The sequence below is a fragment of the Lampris incognitus genome, chromosome 12, assembly GCF_029633865.1.
Source record: "Lampris incognitus isolate fLamInc1 chromosome 12, fLamInc1.hap2, whole genome shotgun sequence".
Lineage (NCBI taxonomy): Eukaryota > Metazoa > Chordata > Actinopteri > Lampriformes > Lampridae > Lampris > Lampris incognitus.
The window spans coordinates 45,577,544-45,600,200 of record NC_079222.1 but is presented as its reverse complement, the minus strand read 5'-3'; positions in this window follow the sequence as shown (position 1 = coordinate 45,600,200).

Genomic DNA, 22,657 nt, shown 5'->3' with positions numbered 1-22,657 from the left:
TATAAAGCAGTTTGACTGCTCTTCATCCTCTTATAAAGCAGTTTGACTGCTCTTCATCCTCATATAAACCAGTTTGACTGCGCTTCATCATCCTATAGAACAGTTTGACTGCTCTTCATCCTCTTATAAAGCAGTTTGACTGCTCTTCATCCTCTTATAAATCAGTTTGACTGCTCTTCGTCCGATTATAAATCAGTTTGACTGCGGTTCATCCGCTTATAAAACAGTTTGACTGCTCTTCATCCTTTTATAAATCAGTTTGACTGCTCTTCGTCCGATTATAAATCAGTTTGACTGCTCTTCGTCTGCTTATAAAACAGTTTGACTGCTCTTCATCCTTTTATAAAGCAGTTTGACTGCTCTTCATCCTCTTATAAATCAGTTTGACTGCTCTTCATCCTCTTATAAAACAGTTTGACTGCTCTTCAACCTCTTGTAAAACAGGTTGACTAGTCTTCATACTCTTGTAAACCAGTCTGACTGCTCTACATCCTCGTGTAAAACAGTTTGACTGCGCTTCATCCTCCTATAGAACAGTTTGGCTGCTCTTCGTCCGATTATTGATTGCTCTTCGTCCGTTTAAAAATCAGTTTGACTGCTCTTCATCCTTTTATAAAGCAGTTTGACTGCTCTTCATCCTCTTATAAATCAGTTTGACTGCTCTTCATCCTCTTACAAATCAGTTTGACTGCACTTCGTCCTCTTATAAAATAGTTTGACTGCTCTTCATCGTTTTATAAAGCAGTTTCACTGCTCTTCATCCTCTTATAAATCAGTTTGACTGCTCTTCATCCTCTTATAAATCAGTTTGACTGCTCTTCGTCCTCTTATAAAACAGTTTGACTGCTCTTCATCCTTTTATAAAGCAGTTTGACTGCTCTTCATCCTCTTATAAATCAATTTGACTGCTCTTCATCCTCTTATAAAACCGTATGACTGCTCTTCGTCCGATTATAAATCAGTTTGACTGCTCTTCGTCCGATTATAAATCAGTTTGACTGCTCTTCATCCTCTTATAAATCAGTTTGACTGCTCTTCACCCTCTTATGAAACCGTTTGACTGCTCTTCGTCCTCTTATAAAACAGTTTGACTTCTCTTCATCCTTTTATAAAGCAGTTTGACTGCTCTTCATCCTCTTATAAATCAGTTTGACTGCTCTTCACCCTCTTATAAAACCGTTTGACTGCTCTTCGTCCTCTTATAAAACAGTTTGACTGCTCTTCATCCTTTTATAAAGCAGTTTGACTGCTCTTCATCCTCCTATAGAACAGTTTGACTGCTCTTCATCCGATTGTAATTCAGTTTGACTGCTCTTCGTCCTCCTATAGAAGAGTTTGACTGCTCTTCGTCCGATCATTGACTGCTCTTCGTCCGATTATATATCAGTTTGACTGCTCTTCAGCCTTTTATAAAGCAGTTTGACTGCTCTTCATCCTCTTATAAATCAGTTTGACTGCTCTTCATCCTCTTATAAATCAGTTTGACTGCTCTTCAACCTCTTATAAAACAGTTGGACTGCTCTTCATCGTTTTATAAGGCAGTTTGACTGCTCTTCATCCTCCTATAAAGCAGTTTGACTGCTCTTCGACCTCCTATAAACCAGTTTGACTGCGCTTCATCCTCCTATAGAACAGTTTGACTGCTCTTCGTCGGATTATAAATCAGTTTGACTGCTCTTCATCCTCTTATAAAATAGTTTGACTGCTCTTCATCCTCCTATAAACCAGTTTGACTGCGCTTCATCCTCGTATAGAACAGTTTGACTGCTCTTCATCCTTTTATAAAGCAGTTTGACTGCTCTTCATCCTCTTATAAATCAATTTGACTGCTCTTCATCCTCTTATAAAACCGTTTGACTGCTCTTCGTCCGATTATAAATCAGTTTGACTGCTCTTCGTCCGATTATAAATCAGTTTGACTGCTCTTCGTCCTCTTATAAAACAGTTTGACTGCTCTTCATCCTTTTCTAAAGCAGTTTGACTGCTCTTCATCCTCTTATAAATCTGTTTGACTGCTTTTCATCCGATTATAAATAATTTTGACTGCTCTTCGTCCTTTTATAAAACAGTAGACTGCTCTTCATCCTTTTATAAAGCGGTTTGACTGCTCTTCGTCCTCTTATAAAACAGTTTGACTGCTCTTCATCCTCTTGTAAAACAGGTTGACTGCTCTTCGTCCGATTATAAATCAGTTTGACTGCTCTTCATCCTCTTATAAATCAGTTTGACTGCTCTTCGTCCGCTTATAAAACAGTTTGACTGCTCTTCATTCTCTTGTAAAACAGTCTGACTGCTCTACATCTCGTATAAAACAGTTTGACTGCTCTTCATCCTTTTATAAAGCAGTTTGACTGCTCTTCATCCTTTTATAAATCAATTTGACTGCTCTTCATCCTCTTATAAAACCGTTTGACTGCTCTTCGTCCGATTATAAATCAGTTTGACTGCTCTTCATCCGATTATAATTCAGTTTTACTGCTCTTCGTCTTCCTATATAACAGTTTGACTGCTCTTCGTCCGATTATTGACTGCTGTTCATCCGATTATAAATCAGTTTGACTGCTCTTCGTCCTCTTATAAAACAGTTTGACTGCTCTTCATCGTTTTATAAAGCAGTTTGACTGCTCTTCATCCTCTTATAAAGCAGTTTGACTGCTCTTCATCCTCATATAAACCAGTTTGACTGCGCTTCATCATCCTATAGAACAGTTTGACTGCTCTTCATCCTCTTATAAAGCAGTTTGACTGCTCTTCATCCTCTTATAAATCAGTTTGACTGCTCTTCGTCCGATTATAAATCAGTTTGACTGCGGTTCATCCGCTTATAAAACAGTTTGACTGCTCTTCATCCTTTTATAAATCAGTTTGACTGCTCTTCGTCCGATTATAAATCAGTTTGACTGCTCTTCGTCTGCTTATAAAACAGTTTGACTGCTCTTCATCCTTTTATAAAGCAGTTTGACTGCTCTTCATCCTCTTATAAATCAGTTTGACTGCTCTTCATCCTCTTATAAAACAGTTTGACTGCTCTTCAACCTCTTGTAAAACAGGTTGACTAGTCTTCATACTCTTGTAAACCAGTCTGACTGCTCTACATCCTCGTGTAAAACAGTTTGACTGCGCTTCATCCTCCTATAGAACAGTTTGGCTGCTCTTCGTCCGATTATTGATTGCTCTTCGTCCGTTTAAAAATCAGTTTGACTGCTCTTCATCCTTTTATAAAGCAGTTTGACTGCTCTTCATCCTCTTATAAATCAGTTTGACTGCTCTTCATCCTCTTACAAATCAGTTTGACTGCACTTCGTCCTCTTATAAAATAGTTTGACTGCTCTTCATCGTTTTATAAAGCAGTTTCACTGCTCTTCATCCTCTTATAAATCAGTTTGACTGCTCTTCATCCTCTTATAAATCAGTTTGACTGCTCTTCGTCCTCTTATAAAACAGTTTGACTGCTCTTCATCCTTTTATAAAGCAGTTTGACTGCTCTTCATCCTCTTATAAATCAATTTGACTGCTCTTCATCCTCTTATAAAACCGTTTGACTGCTCTTCGTCCGATTATAAATCAGTTTGACTGCTCTTCGTCCGATTATAAATCAGTTTGACTGCTCTTCATCCTCTTATAAATCAATTTGACTGCTCTTCATCCTCTTAAAAAAACCGTTTGACTGCTCTTCATCCTCTTATAAATCAATTTGACTGCTCTTCATCCTCTTATAAAACCGTTTGACTGCTCTTCGTCCGATTATAAATCAGTTTGACTGCTCTTCGTCCGATTATAAATCAGTTTGACTGCTCTTCATCCTCTTATAAATCAATTTGACTGCTCTTCATCCTCTTAAAAAAACCGTTTGACTGCTCTTCATCCTCTTATTAATCAATTTGACTGCTCTTCATCCTCTTATAAAACCGTTTGGCTGCTCTTCGTCCGATTATTGATTGCTCTTCGTCCGTTTAAAAATCAGTTTGACTGCTCTTCATCCTTTTATAAAGCAGTTTGACTGCTCTTCATCCTCTTATAAATCAGTGTGACTGCTCTTCATCCTCTTACAAATCAGTTTGACTGCACTTCGTCCTCTTATAAAACAGTTTGACTGCTCTTCATCGTTTTATAAAGCAGTTTCACTGCTCTTCATCCTCTTATAAATCAGTTTGACTGCTCTTCATCCTCTTATAAATCAGTTTGACTGCTCTTCGTCCTCTTATAAAACAGTTTGACTGCTCTTCATCCTTTTATAAAGCAGTTTGACTGCTCTTCATCCTCTTATAAATCAATTTGACTGCTCTTCATCCTCTTATAAAACCGTTTGACTGCTCTTCGTCTGATTATAAATCAGTTTGACTGCTCTTCGTCCGATTATAAATCAGTTTGACTGCTCTTCATCCTCTTATAAATCAATTTGACTGCTCTTCATCCTCTTAAAAAAACCGTTTGACTGCTCTTCATCCTCTTATAAATCAATTTGACTGCTCTTCATCCTCTTATAAAACCGTTTGACTGCTCTTCGTCCGATTATAAATCAGTTTGACTGCTCTTCGTCCGATTATAAATCAGTTTGACTGCTGTTCGTCCGCTTATAAAACAGTTTGACTGCTCTTCGTCCTCTTAATAAACAGTTTGACTGCTCTTCATCCTTTTATAAAGCAGTTTGACTGCTCTTCATCCTCTTATAAATCAGTTTGACTGCTCTTCATCCGATTATAATTCAGTTTGACTGCTCTTCGTCCTCCTATATAACAGTTTGACTGCTCTTCGTCCGATTATTGACTGCTGTTCATCCGATTATAAATCAGTTTGACTGCTCTTCGTCCTCTTACAAATCAGTTTGACTGCACTTCGTCCTCTTATAAAACAGTTTGACTGCTCTTCATCGTTTTATAAAGCAGTTTCACTGCTCTTCATTCTCTTATAAATCAGTTTGACTGCTCTTCATCCTCTTATAAATCAGTTTGATTGCTCTTTGTCCTCTTATAAAACAGTTTGACTGCTCTTCATCCTTTTATAAAGCAGTTTGACTGCTCTTCATCCTCTTATAAATCAATTTGACTGCTCTTCATCCTCTTATAAAACCGTTTGACTGCTCTTCGTCCGATTATAAATCAGTTTGACTGCTCTTCGTCCGATTATAAATCAGTTTGACTGCTCTTCATCCTCTTATAAATCAATTTGACTGCTCTTCATCCTCTTAAAAAAACCGTTTGACTGCTCTTCATCCTCTTATTAATCAATTTGACTGCTCTTCATCCTCTTATAAAACCGTTTGGCTGCTCTTCGTCCGATTATTGATTGCTCTTCGTCCGTTTAAAAATCAGTTTGACTGCTCTTCATCCTTTTATAAAGCAGTTTGACTGCTCTTCATCCTCTTATAAATCAGTGTGACTGCTCTTCATCCTCTTACAAATCAGTTTGACTGCACTTCGTCCTCTTATAAAACAGTTTGACTGCTCTTCATCGTTTTATAAAGCAGTTTCACTGCTCTTCATCCTCTTATAAATCAGTTTGACTGCTCTTCATCCTCTTATAAATCAGTTTGACTGCTCTTCGTCCTCTTATAAAACAGTTTGACTGCTCTTCATCCTTTTATAAAGCAGTTTGACTGCTCTTCATCCTCTTATAAATCAATTTGACTGCTCTTCATCCTCTTATAAAACCGTTTGACTGCTCTTCGTCTGATTATAAATCAGTTTGACTGCTCTTCGTCCGATTATAAATCAGTTTGACTGCTCTTCATCCTCTTATAAATCAATTTGACTGCTCTTCATCCTCTTAAAAAAACCGTTTGACTGCTCTTCATCCTCTTATAAATCAATTTGACTGCTCTTCATCCTCTTATAAAACCGTTTGACTGCTCTTCGTCCGATTATAAATCAGTTTGACTGCTCTTCGTCCGATTATAAATCAGTTTGACTGCTGTTCGTCCGCTTATAAAACAGTTTGACTGCTCTTCGTCCTCTTAATAAACAGTTTGACTGCTCTTCATCCTTTTATAAAGCAGTTTGACTGCTCTTCATCCTCTTATAAATCAGTTTGACTGCTCTTCATCCGATTATAATTCAGTTTGACTGCTCTTCGTCCTCCTATATAACAGTTTGACTGCTCTTCGTCCGATTATTGACTGCTGTTCATCCGATTATAAATCAGTTTGACTGCTCTTCGTCCTCTTACAAATCAGTTTGACTGCACTTCGTCCTCTTATAAAACAGTTTGACTGCTCTTCATCGTTTTATAAAGCAGTTTCACTGCTCTTCATCCTCTTATAAATCAGTTTGACTGCTCTTCATCCTCTTATAAATCAGTTTGACTGCTCTTCGTCCTCTTATAAAACAGTTTGACTGCTCTTCATCCTTTTATAAAGCAGTTTGACTGCTCTTCATCCTCTTATAAATTAATTTGACTGCTCTTCATCCTCTTATAAAACCGTTTGACTGCTCTTCGTCCGATTATAAATCAGTTTGACTGCTCTTCGTCCGATTATAAATCAGTTTGACTGCTCTTCATCCTCTTATAAATCAATTTGACTGCTCTTCATCCTCTTAAAAAAACCGTTTGACTGCTCTTCATCCTCTTATAAATCAATTTGACTGCTCTTCATCCTCTTATAAAACCGTTTGACTGCTCTTCGTCCGATTATAAATCAGTTTGACTGCTCTTCGTCCGATTATAAATCAGTTTGACTGCTGTTCGTCCGCTTATAAAACAGTTTGACTGCTCTTCGTCCTCTTAATAAACAGTTTGACTGCTCTTCATCCTTTTATAAAGCAGTTTCACTGCTCTTCATCCTCTTATAAATCAGTTTGACTGCTCTTCATCCGATTATAATTCAGTTTGACTGCTCTTCGTCCTCCTATATAACAGTTTGACTGCTCTTCGTCCGATTATTGACTGCTGTTCATCCGATTATAAATCAGTTTGACTGCTCTTCGTCCTCTTATAAAACAGTTTGACTGCTCTTCATCCTTTTATAAAGCAGTTTGACTGCTCTTCATCCTCTTATAAATCTGTTTGACTGCTCTTCATCCGATTATAAATCATTTTGACTGCTCTTCGTCCTCTTATAATACTGTTTGACTGCTCTTCGTCCGCTTATAAAACAGTTTGACTGCTCTTCATCCTTTTATAAAGCAGTTTGACTGCTCTTCATCCTCTTATAAATCAGTTTGACTGCTCTTCATCCTCTTATAAAACAGTTTGACTGCACTTCAACCTCTTGTAAAACAGGTTGACTGCTATTCATCCTCTTGTAAACCAGTCTGACTGCTCTATATACTCGTGTAAAACAGTTTGACTGCGCTTCATCCTCCTTTATAACAGTTTGACTGCTCTTCGTCCGATTATTGACTGCTCTTCATCCGATTATAAATCAGTTTGACTGCTCTTCATCCTTTTGTAAAACAGTTTGACTGCTCTTCATCCTCCTATAAAGCAGTTTGACTGCTCTTCATCCTCCTATAAACCAGTTTGACTGCGCTTCATCGTCCTATAGAACAGTTTGACTGCTCTTCGTCCTATTATAAATCAGTTTGCCTGCTCTTCATCCTCTTATAAAGCAGGTTGACTGCTCTTCATCCACCTATAAACCACTTTGACTGCGCTTCATCCTCCTATAGAACAGTTTGACTGCTCTTCGTCGGATTATAAATCAGTTTGACTGCTCTTCATCCTTTTATAAAGCAGTTTGACTGCTCTTCATCCTCTTATAAATCAGTTTGACTGCTCTTCATCCGATTATAAATCATTTTGACTGCTCTTCGTCCTCTTATAAAACAGTTTGACTGCTCTTCATCCTTTTATAAAGCGGTTTGACTGCTCTTCATCCTCTGATAAAACAGTTTGACTGCTCTTCATCCTTTTATAAAGCAGTTTGACTGCTCTTCATCCTCTTATAAATCAGTTTGACTGCTCTTCATCCGATTATAATTCAGTTTGACTGCTCTTCGTCCTCCTATATAACAGTTTGACTGCTCTTCGTCCGATTATTGACTGCTGTTCATCCGATTATAAATCAGTTTGACTGCTCTTCGTCCTCTTACAAATCAGTTTGACTGCACTTCGTCCTCTTATAAAACAGTTTGACTGCTCTTCATCGTTTTATAAAGCAGTTTCACTGCTCTTCATCCTCTTATAAATCAGTTTGACTGCTCTTCATCCTCTTATAAATCAGTTTGACTGCTCTTCGTCCTCTTATAAAACAGTTTGACTGCTCTTCATCCTTTTATAAAGCAGTTTGACTGCTCTTCATCCTCTTATAAATTAATTTGACTGCTCTTCATCCTCTTATAAAACCGTTTGACTGCTCTTCGTCCGATTATAAATCAGTTTGACTGCTCTTCGTCCGATTATAAATCAGTTTGACTGCTCTTCATCCTCTTATAAATCAATTTGACTGCTCTTCATCCTCTTAAAAAAACCGTTTGACTGCTCTTCATCCTCTTATAAATCAATTTGACTGCTCTTCATCCTCTTATAAAACCGTTTGACTGCTCTTCGTCCGATTATAAATCAGTTTGACTGCTCTTCGTCCGATTATAAATCAGTTTGACTGCTGTTCGTCCGCTTATAAAACAGTTTGACTGCTCTTCGTCCTCTTAATAAACAGTTTGACTGCTCTTCATCCTTTTATAAAGCAGTTTCACTGCTCTTCATCCTCTTATAAATCAGTTTGACTGCTCTTCATCCGATTATAATTCAGTTTGACTGCTCTTCGTCCTCCTATATAACAGTTTGACTGCTCTTCGTCCGATTATTGACTGCTGTTCATCCGATTATAAATCAGTTTGACTGCTCTTCGTCCTCTTATAAAACAGTTTGACTGCTCTTCATCCTTTTATAAAGCAGTTTGACTGCTCTTCATCCTCTTATAAATCTGTTTGACTGCTCTTCATCCGATTATAAATCATTTTGACTGCTCTTCGTCCTCTTATAATACTGTTTGACTGCTCTTCGTCCGCTTATAAAACAGTTTGACTGCTCTTCATCCTTTTATAAAGCAGTTTGACTGCTCTTCATCCTCTTATAAATCAGTTTGACTGCTCTTCATCCTCTTATAAAACAGTTTGACTGCACTTCAACCTCTTGTAAAACAGGTTGACTGCTATTCATCCTCTTGTAAACCAGTCTGACTGCTCTATATACTCGTGTAAAACAGTTTGACTGCGCTTCATCCTCCTTTATAACAGTTTGACTGCTCTTCGTCCGATTATTGACTGCTCTTCATCCGATTATAAATCAGTTTGACTGCTCTTCATCCTTTTGTAAAACAGTTTGACTGCTCTTCATCCTCCTATAAAGCAGTTTGACTGCTCTTCATCCTCCTATAAACCAGTTTGACTGCGCTTCATCGTCCTATAGAACAGTTTGACTGCTCTTCGTCCTATTATAAATCAGTTTGCCTGCTCTTCATCCTCTTATAAAGCAGGTTGACTGCTCTTCATCCACCTATAAACCACTTTGACTGCGCTTCATCCTCCTATAGAACAGTTTGACTGCTCTTCGTCGGATTATAAATCAGTTTGACTGCTCTTCATCCTTTTATAAAGCAGTTTGACTGCTCTTCATCCTCTTATAAATCAGTTTGACTGCTCTTCATCCGATTATAAATCATTTTGACTGCTCTTCGTCCTCTTATAAAACAGTTTGACTGCTCTTCATCCTTTTATAAAGCGGTTTGACTGCTCTTCATCCTCTGATAAAACAGTTTGACTGCTCTTCATCCTCTTGTAAAACAGGTTGACTGCTCTTCATCCTCTTGTAAAACAATCTGACTGCTCTACATCCTCGTATAAAACAGTTTGACTGCTCTTCATCCTTTTATATAGCAGTTTGACTGCTCTTCATCCTCTTATAAAACAGTTTGACTGCTCTTCGTCCGATTATAAATCAGTTTGACTGCTCTTCGTCCGATTATAAATCAGTTTGACTGCTCTTCATCCTCTTATAAATCAATTTGACTGCTCTTCATCCTCTTATAAAACCGTTTGACTGCTCTTCGTCCGATTATAAATCACTTTGACTGCTCTTCGTCCGATTATAAATCAGTTTGACTGCTGTTCGTCCGCTTATAAAACAGTTTGACTGCTCTTCGTCCTCTTATTAAACAGTTTGACTGCTCTTCATCCTTTTATAAAGCAGTTTGACTGCTCTTCATCCTCTTATAAATCAGTTTGACTGCTCTTCATCCGATTATAATTCAGTTTGACTGCTCTTCGTCCTCCTATATAACAGTTTGACTGCTCTTCGTCCGATTATTGACTGCTGTTCATCCGATTATAAATCAGTTTGACTGCTCTTCGTCCTCTTATAAAACAGTTTGACTGCTCTTCATCGTTTTATAAAGCAGTTTGACTGCTCTTCATCCTCTTATAAGGCAGTTTGACTGCTCTTCATCCTCATATAAACCAGTTTGACTGCGCTTCATCCTCCTATAGAACAGTTTGACTGCTCTTCATCCTCTTATAAAGCAGTTTGACTGCTCTTCATCCTCTTATAAATCAGTTTGACTGCTCTTCGTCCGATTATAAATCAGTTTGACTGCGGTTCATCCGCTTATAAAACAGTTTGACTGCTCTTCGTCCGATTATAAATCAGTTTGACTGCTCTTCGTCTGCTTATAAAACAGTTTGACTGCTCTTCATCCTTTTATAAAGCAGTTTGACTGCTCTTCATCCTCTTATAAATCAGTTTGACTGCTCTTCATCCTCTTATAAAACAGTTTGACTGCTCTTCAACCTCTTGTAAAACAGGTTTGACTAGTCTTCATACTCTTGTAAACCAGTCTGACTGCTCTACATCCTCGTGTAAAACAGTTTGACTGCGCTTCATTCTCCTATAGAACAGTTTGGCTGCTCTTCGTCCGATTATTGATTGTTCTTCGTCCGTTTAAAAATCAGTTTGACTGCTCTTCATCCTTTTATAAAGCAGTTTGACTGCTCTTCATCCTCTTATAAACCAGTTTGACTGCTCTTCATCCTCTTACAAATCAGTTTGACTGCACTTCGTCCTCTTATAACACAGTTTGACTGCTCTTCATCGTTTTATAAAGCAGTTTCACTGCTCTTCATCCTCTTATAAATCAGTTTGACTGCTCTTCATCCTCTTATAAATCAGTTTGACTGCTCTTCGTCCTCTTATAAAACAGTTTGACTGCTCTTCATCCTTTTATAAAGCAGTTTGACTGCTCTTCATCCTCTTATAAATCAATTTGACTGCTCTTCATCCTCTTATAAAACCGTTTGACTGCTCTTCGTCCGATTATAAATCAGTTTGACAGCTCTTCGTCCGATTATAAATCAGTTTGACTGCTCTTCATCCTCTTATAAATCAATTTGACTGCTCTTCATCCTCTTAAAAAAACCGTTTGACTGCTCTTCATCCTCTTATAAATCAATTTGACTGCTCTTCATCCTCTTATAAAACCGTTTGACTGCTCTTCGTCCGATTATAAATCAGTTTGACTGCTCTTCGTCCGATTATAAATCAGTTTGACTGCTGTTCGTCCGCTTATAAAACAGTTTGACTGCTCTTCGTCCTCTTAATAAACAGTTTGACTGCTCTTCATCCTTTTATAAAACCGTTTGGCTGCTCTTCGTCCGATTATTGATTGCTCTTCGTCCGTTTAAAAATCAGTTTGACTGCTCTTCATCCTTTTATAAAGCAGTTTGACTGCTCTTCATCCTCTTATAAATCAGTGTGACTGCTCTTCATCCTCTTACAAATCAGTTTGACTGCACTTCGTCCTCTTATAAAACAGTTTGACTGCTCTTCATCGTTTTATAAAGCAGTTTCACTGCTCTTCATCCTCTTATAAATCAGTTTGACTGCTCTTCATCCTCTTATAAATCAGTTTGACTGCTCTTCGTCCTCTTATAAAACAGTTTGACTGCTCTTCATCCTTTTATAAAGCAGTTTGACTGCTCTTCATCCTCTTATAAATCAATTTGACTGCTCTTCATCCTCTTATAAAACCGTTTGACTGCTCTTCGTCTGATTATAAATCAGTTTGACTGCTCTTCATCCTCTTATAAATCAATTTGACTGCTCTTCATCCTCTTAAAAAAACCGTTTGACTGCTCTTCATCCTCTTATAAATCAATTTGACTGCTCTTCATCCTCTTATAAAACCGTTTGACTGCTCTTCGTCCGATTATAAATCAGTTTGACTGCTCTTCGTCCGATTATAAATCAGTTTGACTGCTGTTCGTCCGCTTATAAAACAGTTTGACTGCTCTTCGTCCTCTTAATAAACAGTTTGACTGCTCTTCATCCTTTTATAAAGCAGTTTGACTGCTCTTCATCCTCTTATAAATCAGTTTGACTGCTCTTCATCCGATTATAATTCAGTTTGACTGCTCTTCGTCCTCCTATATAACAGTTTGACTGCTCTTTGTCCGATTATTGACTGCTGTTCATCCGATTATAAATCAGTTTGACTGCTCTTCGTCCTCTTACAAATCAGTTTGACTGCCCTTCGTCCTCTTATAAAACAGTTTGACTGCTCTTCATCGTTTTATAAAGCAGTTTCACTGCTCTTCATCCTCTTATAAATCAGTTTGACTGCTCTTCATCCTCTTATAAATCAGTTTGACTGCTCTTCGTCCTCTTATAAAACAGTTTGACTGCTCTTCATCCTTTTATAAAGCAGTTTGACTGCTCTTCATCCTCTTATAAATCAATTTGACTGCTCTTCATCCTCTTATAAAACCGTTTGACTGCTCTTCGTCCGATTATAAATCAGTTTGACTGCTCTTCGTCCGATTATAAATCAGTTTGACTGCTCTTCATTCCTCTTATAAATCAATTTGACTGCTCTTCATCCTCTTAAAAAAACCGTTTGACTGCTCTTCATCCTCTTATAAATCAATTTGACTGCTCTTCATCCTCTTATAAAACCGTTTGACTGCTCTTCGTCCGATTATAAATCAGTTTGACTGCTCTTCGTCCGATTATAAATCAGTTTGACTGCTGTTCGTCCGCTTATAAAACAGTTTGACTGCTCTTCGTCCTCTTAATAAACAGTTTGACTGCTCTTCATCCTTTTATAAAGCAGTTTGACTGCTCTTCATCCTCTTATAAATCAGTTTGACTGCTCTTCATCCGATTATAATTCAGTTTGACTGCTCTACGTCCTCCTATATAACAGTTTGACTGCTCTTCGTCCGATTATTGACTGCTGTTCATCCGATTATAAATCAGTTTGACTGCTCTTCGTCCTCTTATAAAACAGTTTGACTGCTCTTCATCCTTTTATAAAGCAGTTTGACTGCTCTTCATCCTCTTATAAATCTGTTTGACTGCTCTTCATCCGATTATAAATCATTTTGACTGCTCTTCGTCCTCTTATAATACTGTTTGACTGCTCTTCGTCCGCTTATAAAACAGTTTGACTGCTCTTCATCCTTTTATAAAGCAGTTTGACTGCTCTTCATCCTCTTATAAATCAGTTTGACTGCTCTTCATCCTCTTATAAAACAGTTTGACTGCACTTCAACCTCTTGTAAAACAGGTTGACTGCTATTCATCCTCTTGTAAACCAGTCTGACTGCTCTATATCCTCGTGTAAAACAGTTTGACTGCGCTTCATCCTCCTTTATAACAGTTTGACTGCTCTTCGTCCGATTATTGACTGCTCTTCATCCGATTATAAATCAGTTTGACTGCTCTTCATCCTTTTGTAAAACAGTTTGACTGCTCTTCATCCACCTATAAAGCAGTTTGACTGCTCTTCATCCTCCTATAAACCAGTTTGACTGCGCTTCATCGTCCTATAGAACAGTTTGACTGCTCTTCGTCCTATTATAAATCAGTTTGCCTGCTCTTCATCCTCTTATAAAGCAGGTTGACTGCTCTTCATCCACCTATAAACCACTTTGACTGCGCTTCATCCTCCTATAGAACAGTTTGACTGCTCTTCGTCGGATTATAAATCAGTTTGACTGCTCTTCATCCTTTTATAAAGCAGTTTGACTGCTCTTCATCCTTTTATAAAGCAGTTTGACTGCTCTTCATCCTCTTATAAATCAGTTTGACTGCTCTTCATCCGATTATAAATCATTTTGACTGCTCTTCGTCCTCTTATAAAACAGTTTGACTGCTCTTCATCCTTTTATAAAGCGGTTTGACTGCTCTTCATCCTCTGATAAAACAGTTTGACTGCTCTTCATCCTCTTGTAAAACAGGTTGACTGCTCTTCATCCTCTTGTAAAACAATCTGACTGCTCTACATCCTCGTATAAAACAGTTTGACTGCTCTTCATCCTTTTATTAAGCAGTTTGACTGCTCTTCATCCTCTTATAAAACAGTTTGACTGCTCTTCGTCCGATTATAAATCAGTTTGACTGCTCTTCGTCCGATTATAAATCAGTTTGACTGCTCTTCATCCTCTTATAAATCAATTTGACTGCTCTTCATCCTCTTATAAAACCGTTTGACTACTCTTCGTCCGATTATAAATCAGTTTGACTGCTCTTCGTCCGATTATAAATCAGTTTGACTGCTGTTCGTCCGCTTATAAAACAGTTTGACTGCTCTTCGTCCTCTTATTAAACAGTTTGACTGCTCTTCATCCTTTTATAAAGCAGTTTGACTGCTCTTCATCCTCTTATAAATCAGTTTGACTGCTCTTCATCCGATTATAATTCAGTTTGACTGCTCTTCGTCCTCCTATATAACAGTTTGACTGCTCTTCGTCCGATTATTGACTGCTGTTCATCCGATTATAAATCAGTTTGACTGCTCTTCGTCCTCTTATAAAACAGTTTGACTGCTCTTCATCGTTTTATAAAGCAGTTTGACTGCTCTTCATCCTCTTATAAGGCAGTTTGACTGCTCTTCATCCTCATATAAACCAGTTTGACTGCGCTTCATCCTCCTATAGAACAGTTTGACTGCTCTTCATCCTCTTATAAAGCAGTTTGACTGCTCTTCATCCTCTTATAAATCAGTTTGACTGCTCTTCGTCCGATTATAAATCAGTTTGACTGCGGTTCATCCGCTTATAAAACAGTTTGACTGCTCTTCGTCCGATTATAAATCAGTTTGACTGCTCTTCGTCTGCTTATAAAACAGTTTGACTGCTCTTCATCCTCTTATAAAGCAGTTTGACTGCTCTTCATCCTCTTATAAATCAGTTTGACTGCTCTTCGTCCGATTATAAATCAGTTTGACTGCGGTTCATCCGCTTATAAAACAGTTTGACTGCTCTTCGTCCGATTATAAATCAGTTTGACTGCTCTTCGTCTGCTTATAAAACAGTTTGACTGCTCTTCATCCTTTTATAAACCACTTTGACTGCGCTTCATCCTCCTATAGAACAGTTTGACTGCTCTTCGTCGGATTATAAATCAGTTTGACTGCTCTTCATCCTTTTATAAAGCAGTTTGACTGCTCTTCATCCTTTTATAAAGCAGTTTGACTGCTCTTCATCCTCTTATAAATCAGTTTGACTGCTCTTCATCCGATTATAAATCATTTTGACTGCTCTTCGTCCTCTTATAAAACAGTTTGACTGCTCTTCATCCTTTTATAAAGCGGTTTGACTGCTCTTCATCCTCTGATAAAACAGTTTGACTGCTCTTCATCCTCTTGTAAAACAGGTTGACTGCTCTTCATCCTCTTGTAAAACAATCTGACTGCTCTACATCCTCGTATAAAACAGTTTGACTGCTCTTCATCCTTTTATTAAGCAGTTTGACTGCTCTTCATCCTCTTATAAAACAGTTTGACTGCTCTTCGTCCGATTATAAATCAGTTTGACTGCTCTTCGTCCGATTATAAATCAGTTTGACTGCTCTTCATCCTCTTATAAATCAATTTGACTGCTCTTCATCCTCTTATAAAACCGTTTGACTACTCTTCGTCCGATTATAAATCAGTTTGACTGCTCTTCGTCCGATTATAAATCAGTTTGACTGCTGTTCGTCCGCTTATAAAACAGTTTGACTGCTCTTCGTCCTCTTATTAAACAGTTTGACTGCTCTTCATCCTTTTATAAAGCAGTTTGACTGCTCTTCATCCTCTTATAAATCAGTTTGACTGCTCTTCATCCGATTATAATTCAGTTTGACTGCTCTTCGTCCTCCTATATAACAGTTTGACTGCTCTTCGTCCGATTATTGACTGCTGTTCATCCGATTATAAATCAGTTTGACTGCTCTTCGTCCTCTTATAAAACAGTTTGACTGCTCTTCATCGTTTTATAAAGCAGTTTGACTGCTCTTCATCCTCTTATAAGGCAGTTTGACTGCTCTTCATCCTCATATAAACCAGTTTGACTGCGCTTCATCCTCCTATAGAACAGTTTGACTGCTCTTCATCCTCTTATAAAGCAGTTTGACTGCTCTTCATCCTCTTATAAATCAGTTTGACTGCTCTTCGTCCGATTATAAATCAGTTTGACTGCGGTTCATCCGCTTATAAAACAGTTTGACTGCTCTTCGTCCGATTATAAATCAGTTTGACTGCTCTTCGTCCTCTTATAAAACAGTTTGACTGCTCTTCATCCTTTTATAAAGCAGTTTGACTGCTCTTCATCCTCTTATAAATCTGTTTGACTGCTCTTCATCCGATTATAAATCATTTTGACTGCTCTTCGTCCTCTTATAATACTGTTTGACTGCTCTTCGTCCGCTTATAAAACAGTTTGACTGCTCTTCATCCTTTTATAAAGCAGTTTGACTGCTCTTCATCCTCTTATAAATCAGTTTGACTGCTCTTCATCCTCTTATAAAACAGTTTGACTGCACTTCAACCTCTTGTAAAACAGGTTGACTGCTATTCATCCTCTTGTAAACCAGTCTGACTGCTCTATATCCTCGTGTAAAACAGTTTGACTGCGCTTCATCCTCCTTTATAACAGTTTGACTGCTCTTCGTCCGATTATTGACTGCTCTTCATCCGATTATAAATCAGTTTGACTGCTCTTCATCCTTTTGTAAAACAGTTTGACTGCTCTTCATTCACCTATAAAGCAGTTTGACTGCTCTTCATCCTCCTATAAACCAGTTTGACTGCGCTTCATCGTCCTATAGAACAGTTTGACTGCTCTTCGTCCTATTATAAATCAGTTTGCCTGCTCTTCATCCTCTTATAAAGCAGGTTGACTGCTCTTCATCCACCTATAAACCACTTTGACTGCGCTTCATCCTCCTATAGAACAGTTTGACTGCTCTTCGTCGGATTATAAATCAGTTTGACTGCTCTTCATCCTTTTATAAAGCAGTTTGACTGCTCTTCATCCTTTTATAAAGCAGTTTGACTGCTCTTCATCCTCTTATAAATCAGTTTGACTGCTCTTCATCCGATTATAAATCATTTTGACTGCTCTTCGTCCTCTTATAAAACAGTTTGACTGCTCTTCATCCTTTTATAAAGCGGTTTGACTGCTCTTCATCCTCTGATAAAACAGTTTGACTGCTCTTCATCCTCTTGTAAAACAGGTTGACTGCTCTTCATCCTCTTGTAAAACAATCTGACTGCTCTACATCCTCGTATAAAACAGTTTGACTGCTCTTCATCCTTTTATTAAGCAGTTTGACTGCTCTTCATCCTCTTATAAAACAGTTTGACTGCTCTTCGTCCGATTATAAATCAGTTTGACTGCTCTTCGTCCGATTATAAATCAGTTTGACTGCTCTTCATCCTCTTATAAATCAATTTGACTGCTCTTCATCCTCTTATAAAACCGTTTGACTACTCTTCGTCCGATTATAAATCAGTTTGACTGCTCTTCGTCCGATTATAAATCAGTTTGACTGCTGTTCGTCCGCTTATAAAACAGTTTGACTGCTCTTCGTCCTCTTATTAAACAGTTTGACTGCTCTTCATCCTTTTATAAAGCAGTTTGACTGCTCTTCATCCTCTTATAAATCAGTTTGACTGCTCTTCATCCGATTATAATTCAGTTTGACTGCTCTTCGTCCTCCTATATAACAGTTTGACTGCTCTTCGTCCGATTATTGACTGCTGTTCATCCGATTATAAATCAGTTTGACTGCTCTTCGTCCTCTTATAAAACAGTTTGACTGCTCTTCATCGTTTTATAAAGCAGTTTGACTGCTCTTCATCCTCTTATAAGGCAGTTTGACTGCTCTTCATCCTCATATAAACCAGTTTGACTGCGCTTCATCCTCCTATAGAACAGTTTGACTGCTCTTCATCCTCTTATAAAGCAGTTTGACTGCTCTTCATCCTCTTATAAATCAGTTTGACTGCTCTTCGTCCGATTATAAATCAGTTTGACTGCGGTTCATCCGCTTATAAAACAGTTTGACTGCTCTTCGTCCGATTATAAATCAGTTTGACTGCTCTTCGTCTGCTTATAAAACAGTTTGACTGCTCTTCATCCTTTTATAAAGCAGTTTGACTGCTCTTCATCCTCTTATAAATCAGTTTGACTGCTCTTCATCCTCTTATAAAACAGTTTGACTGCTCTTCAACCTCTTGTAAAACAGGTTGACTAGTCTTCATACTCTTGTAAACCAGTCTGACTGCTCTACATCCTCGTGTAAAACAGTTTGACTGCGCTTCATCCTCCTATAGAACAGTTTGGCTGCTCTTCGTCCGATTATTGATTGCTCTTCGTCCGTTTAAAAATCAGTTTGACTGCTCTTCATCCTTTTATAAAGCAGTTTGACTGCTCTTCATCCTCTTATAAATCAGTTTGACTGCTCTTCATCCTCTTACAAATCAGTTTGACTGCACTTCGTCCTCTTATAAAACAGTTTGACTGCTCTTCATCGTTTTATAAAGCAGTTTCACTGCTCTTCATCCTCTTATAAATCAGTTTGACTGCTCTTCATCCTCTTATAAATCAGTTTGACTGCTCTTCGTCCTCTTATAAAACAGTTTGACTGCTCTTCATCCTTTTATAAAGCAGTTTGACTGCTCTTCATCCTCTTATAAATCAATTTGACTGCTCTTCATCCTCTTATAAAACCGTTTGACTGCTCTTCGTCCGATTATAAATCAGTTTGACAGCTCTTCGTCCGATTATTAATCAGTTTCACTGCTCTTCATCCTCTTATAAATCAGTTTGACTGCTCTTCATCCTCTTATAAATCAGTTTGACTGCTCTTCGTCCTCTTATAAAACAGTTTGACTGCTCTTCATCCTTTTATAAAGCAGTTTGACTGCTCTTCATCCTCTTATAAATCAATTTGACTGCTCTTCATCCTCTTATAAAACCGTTTGACTGCTCTTCGTCCGATTATAAATCAGTTTGACTGCTCTTCGTCCGATTATAAATCAGTTTGACTGCTCTTCATCCTCTTATAAATCAATTTGACTGCTCTTCATCCTCTTAAAAAAACCGTTTGACTGCTCTTCATCCTCTTATAAATCAATTTGACTGCTCTTCATCCTCTTATAAAACCGTTTGACTGCTCTTCGTCCGATTATAAATCAGTTTGACTGCTCTTCGTCCGATTATAAATCAGTTTGACTGCTGTTCGTCCGCTTATAAAACAGTTTGACTGCTCTTCGTCCTCTTAATAAACAGTTTGACTGCTCTTCATCCTTTTATAAAGCAGTTTGACTGCTCTTCATCCTCTTATAAATCAGTTTGACTGCTCTTCATCCGATTATAATTCAGTTTGACTGCTCTACGTCCTCCTATATAACAGTTTGACTGCTCTTCGTCCGATTATTGACTGCTGTTCATCCGATTATAAATCAGTTTGACTGCTCTTCGTCCTCTTATAAAACAGTTTGACTGCTCTTCATCCTTTTATAAAGCAGTTTGACTGCTCTTCATCCTCTTATAAATCTGTTTGACTGCTCTTCATCCGATTATAAATCATTTTGACTGCTCTTCGTCCTCTTATAATACTGTTTGACTGCTCTTCGTCCGCTTATAAAACAGTTTGACTGCTCTTCATCCTTTTATAAAGCAGTTTGACTGCTCTTCATCCTCTTATAAATCAGTTTGACTGCTCTTCATCCTCTTATAAAACAGTTTGACTGCACTTCAACCTCTTGTAAAACAGGTTGACTGCTATTCATCCTCTTGTAAACCAGTCTGACTGCTCTATATCCTCGTGTAAAACAGTTTGACTGCGCTTCATCCTCCTTTATAACAGTTTGACTGCTCTTCGTCCGATTATTGACTGCTCTTCATCCGATTATAAATCAGTTTGACTGCTCTTCATCCTTTTGTAAAACAGTTTGACTGCTCTTCATCCACCTATAAAGCAGTTTGACTGCTCTTCATCCTCCTATAAACCAGTTTGACTGCGCTTCATCGTCCTATAGAACAGTTTGACTGCTCTTCGTCCTATTATAAATCAGTTTGCCTGCTCTTCATCCTCTTATAAAGCAGGTTGACTGCTCTTCATCCACCTATAAACCACTTTGACTGCGCTTCATCCTCCTATAGAACAGTTTGACTGCTCTTCGTCGGATTATAAATCAGTTTGACTGCTCTTCATCCTTTTATAAAGCAGTTTGACTGCTCTTCATCCTTTTATAAAGCAGTTTGACTGCTCTTCATCCTCTTATAAATCAGTTTGACTGCTCTTCATCCGATTATAAATCATTTTGACTGCTCTTCGTCCTCTTATAAAACAGTTTGACTGCTCTTCATCCTTTTATAAAGCGGTTTGACTGCTCTTCATCCTCTGATAAAACAGTTTGACTGCTCTTCATCCTCTTGTAAAACAGGTTGACTGCTCTTCATCCTCTTGTAAAACAATCTGACTGCTCTACATCCTCGTATAAAACAGTTTGACTGCTCTTCATCCTTTTATAAAGCAGTTTGACTGCTCTTCATCCTCTTATAAAACAGTTTGACTGCTCTTCGTCCGATTATAAATCAGTTTGACTGCTCTTCGTCCGATTATAAATCAGTTTGACTGCTCTTCATCCTCTTATAAATCAATTTGACTGCTCTTCATCCTCTTATAAAACCGTTTGACTACTCTTCGTCCGATTATAAATCAGTTTGACTGCTCTTCGTCCGATTATAAATCAGTTTGACTGCTGTTCGTCCGCTTATAAAACAGTTTGACTGCTCTTCGTCCTCTTATTAAACAGTTTGACTGCTCTTCATCCTTTTATAAAGCAGTTTGACTGCTCTTCATCCTCTTATAAATCAGTTTGACTGCTCTTCATCCGATTATAATTCAGTTTGACTGCTCTTCGTCCTCCTATATAACAGTTTGACTGCTCTTCGTCCGATTATTGACTGCTGTTCATCCGATTATAAATCAGTTTGACTGCTCTTCGTCCTCTTATAAAACAGTTTGACTGCTCTTCATCGTTTTATAAAGCAGTTTGACTGCTCTTCATCCTCTTATAAGGCAGTTTGACTGCTCTTCATCCTCATATAAACCAGTTTGACTGCGCTTCATCCTCCTATAGAACAGTTTGACTGCTCTTCATCCTCTTATAAAGCAGTTTGACTGCTCTTCATCCTCTTATAAATCAGTTTGACTGCTCTTCGTCCGATTATAAATCAGTTTGACTGCGGTTCATCCGCTTATAAAACAGTTTGACTGCTCTTCGTCCGATTATAAATCAGTTTGACTGCTCTTCGTCTGCTTATAAAACAGTTTGACTGCTCTTCATCCTTTTATAAAGCAGTTTGACTGCTCTTCATCCTCTTATAAATCAGTTTGACTGCTCTTCATCCTCTTATAAAACAGTTTGACTGCTCTTCAACCTCTTGTAAAACAGGTTGACTAGTCTTCATACTCTTGTAAACCAGTCTGACTGCTCTACATCCTCGTGTAAAACAGTTTGACTGCGCTTCATCCTCCTATAGAACAGTTTGGCTGCTCTTCGTCCGATTATTGATTGCTCTTCGTCCGTTTAAAAATCAGTTTGACTGCTCTTCATCCTTTTATAAAGCAGTTTGACTGCTCTTCATCCTCTTATAAATCAGTTTGACTGCTCTTCATCCTCTTACAAATCAGTTTGACTGCACTTCGTCCTCTTATAAAACAGTTTGACTGCTCTTCATCGTTTTATAAAGCAGTTTCACTGCTCTTCATCCTCTTATAAATCAGTTTGACTGCTCTTCATCCTCTTATAAATCAGTTTGACTGCTCTTCGTCCTCTTATAAAACAGTTTGACTGCTCTTCATCCTTTTATAAAGCAGTTTGACTGCTCTTCATCCTCTTATAAATCAATTTGACTGCTCTTCATCCTCTTATAAAACCGTTTGACTGCTCTTCGTCCGATTATAAATCAGTTTGACAGCTCTTCGTCCGATTATTAATCAGTTTGACTGCTCTTCATCCTCTTATAAATCAATTTGACTGCTCTTCATCCTCTTAAAAAAACCGTTTGACTGCTCTTCATCCTCTTATAAATCAATTTGACTGCTCTTCATCCTCTTATAAAACCGTTTGACTGCTCTTCGTCCGATTATAAATCAGTTTGACTGCTCTTCGTCCGATTATAAATCAGTTTGACTGCTGTTCGTCCGCTTATAAAACAGTTTGACTGCTCTTCGTCCTCTTAATAAACAGTTTGACTGCTCTTCATCCTTTTATAAAGCAGTTTGACTGCTCTTCATCCTCTTATAAATCAGTTTGACTGCTCTTCATCCGATTATAATTCAGTTTGACTGCTCTTCGTCCTCTTATAAAACAGTTTGACTGCTCTTCATCCTTTTATAAAGCAGTTTGACTGCTCTTCATCCTCTTATAAATCTGTTTGACTGC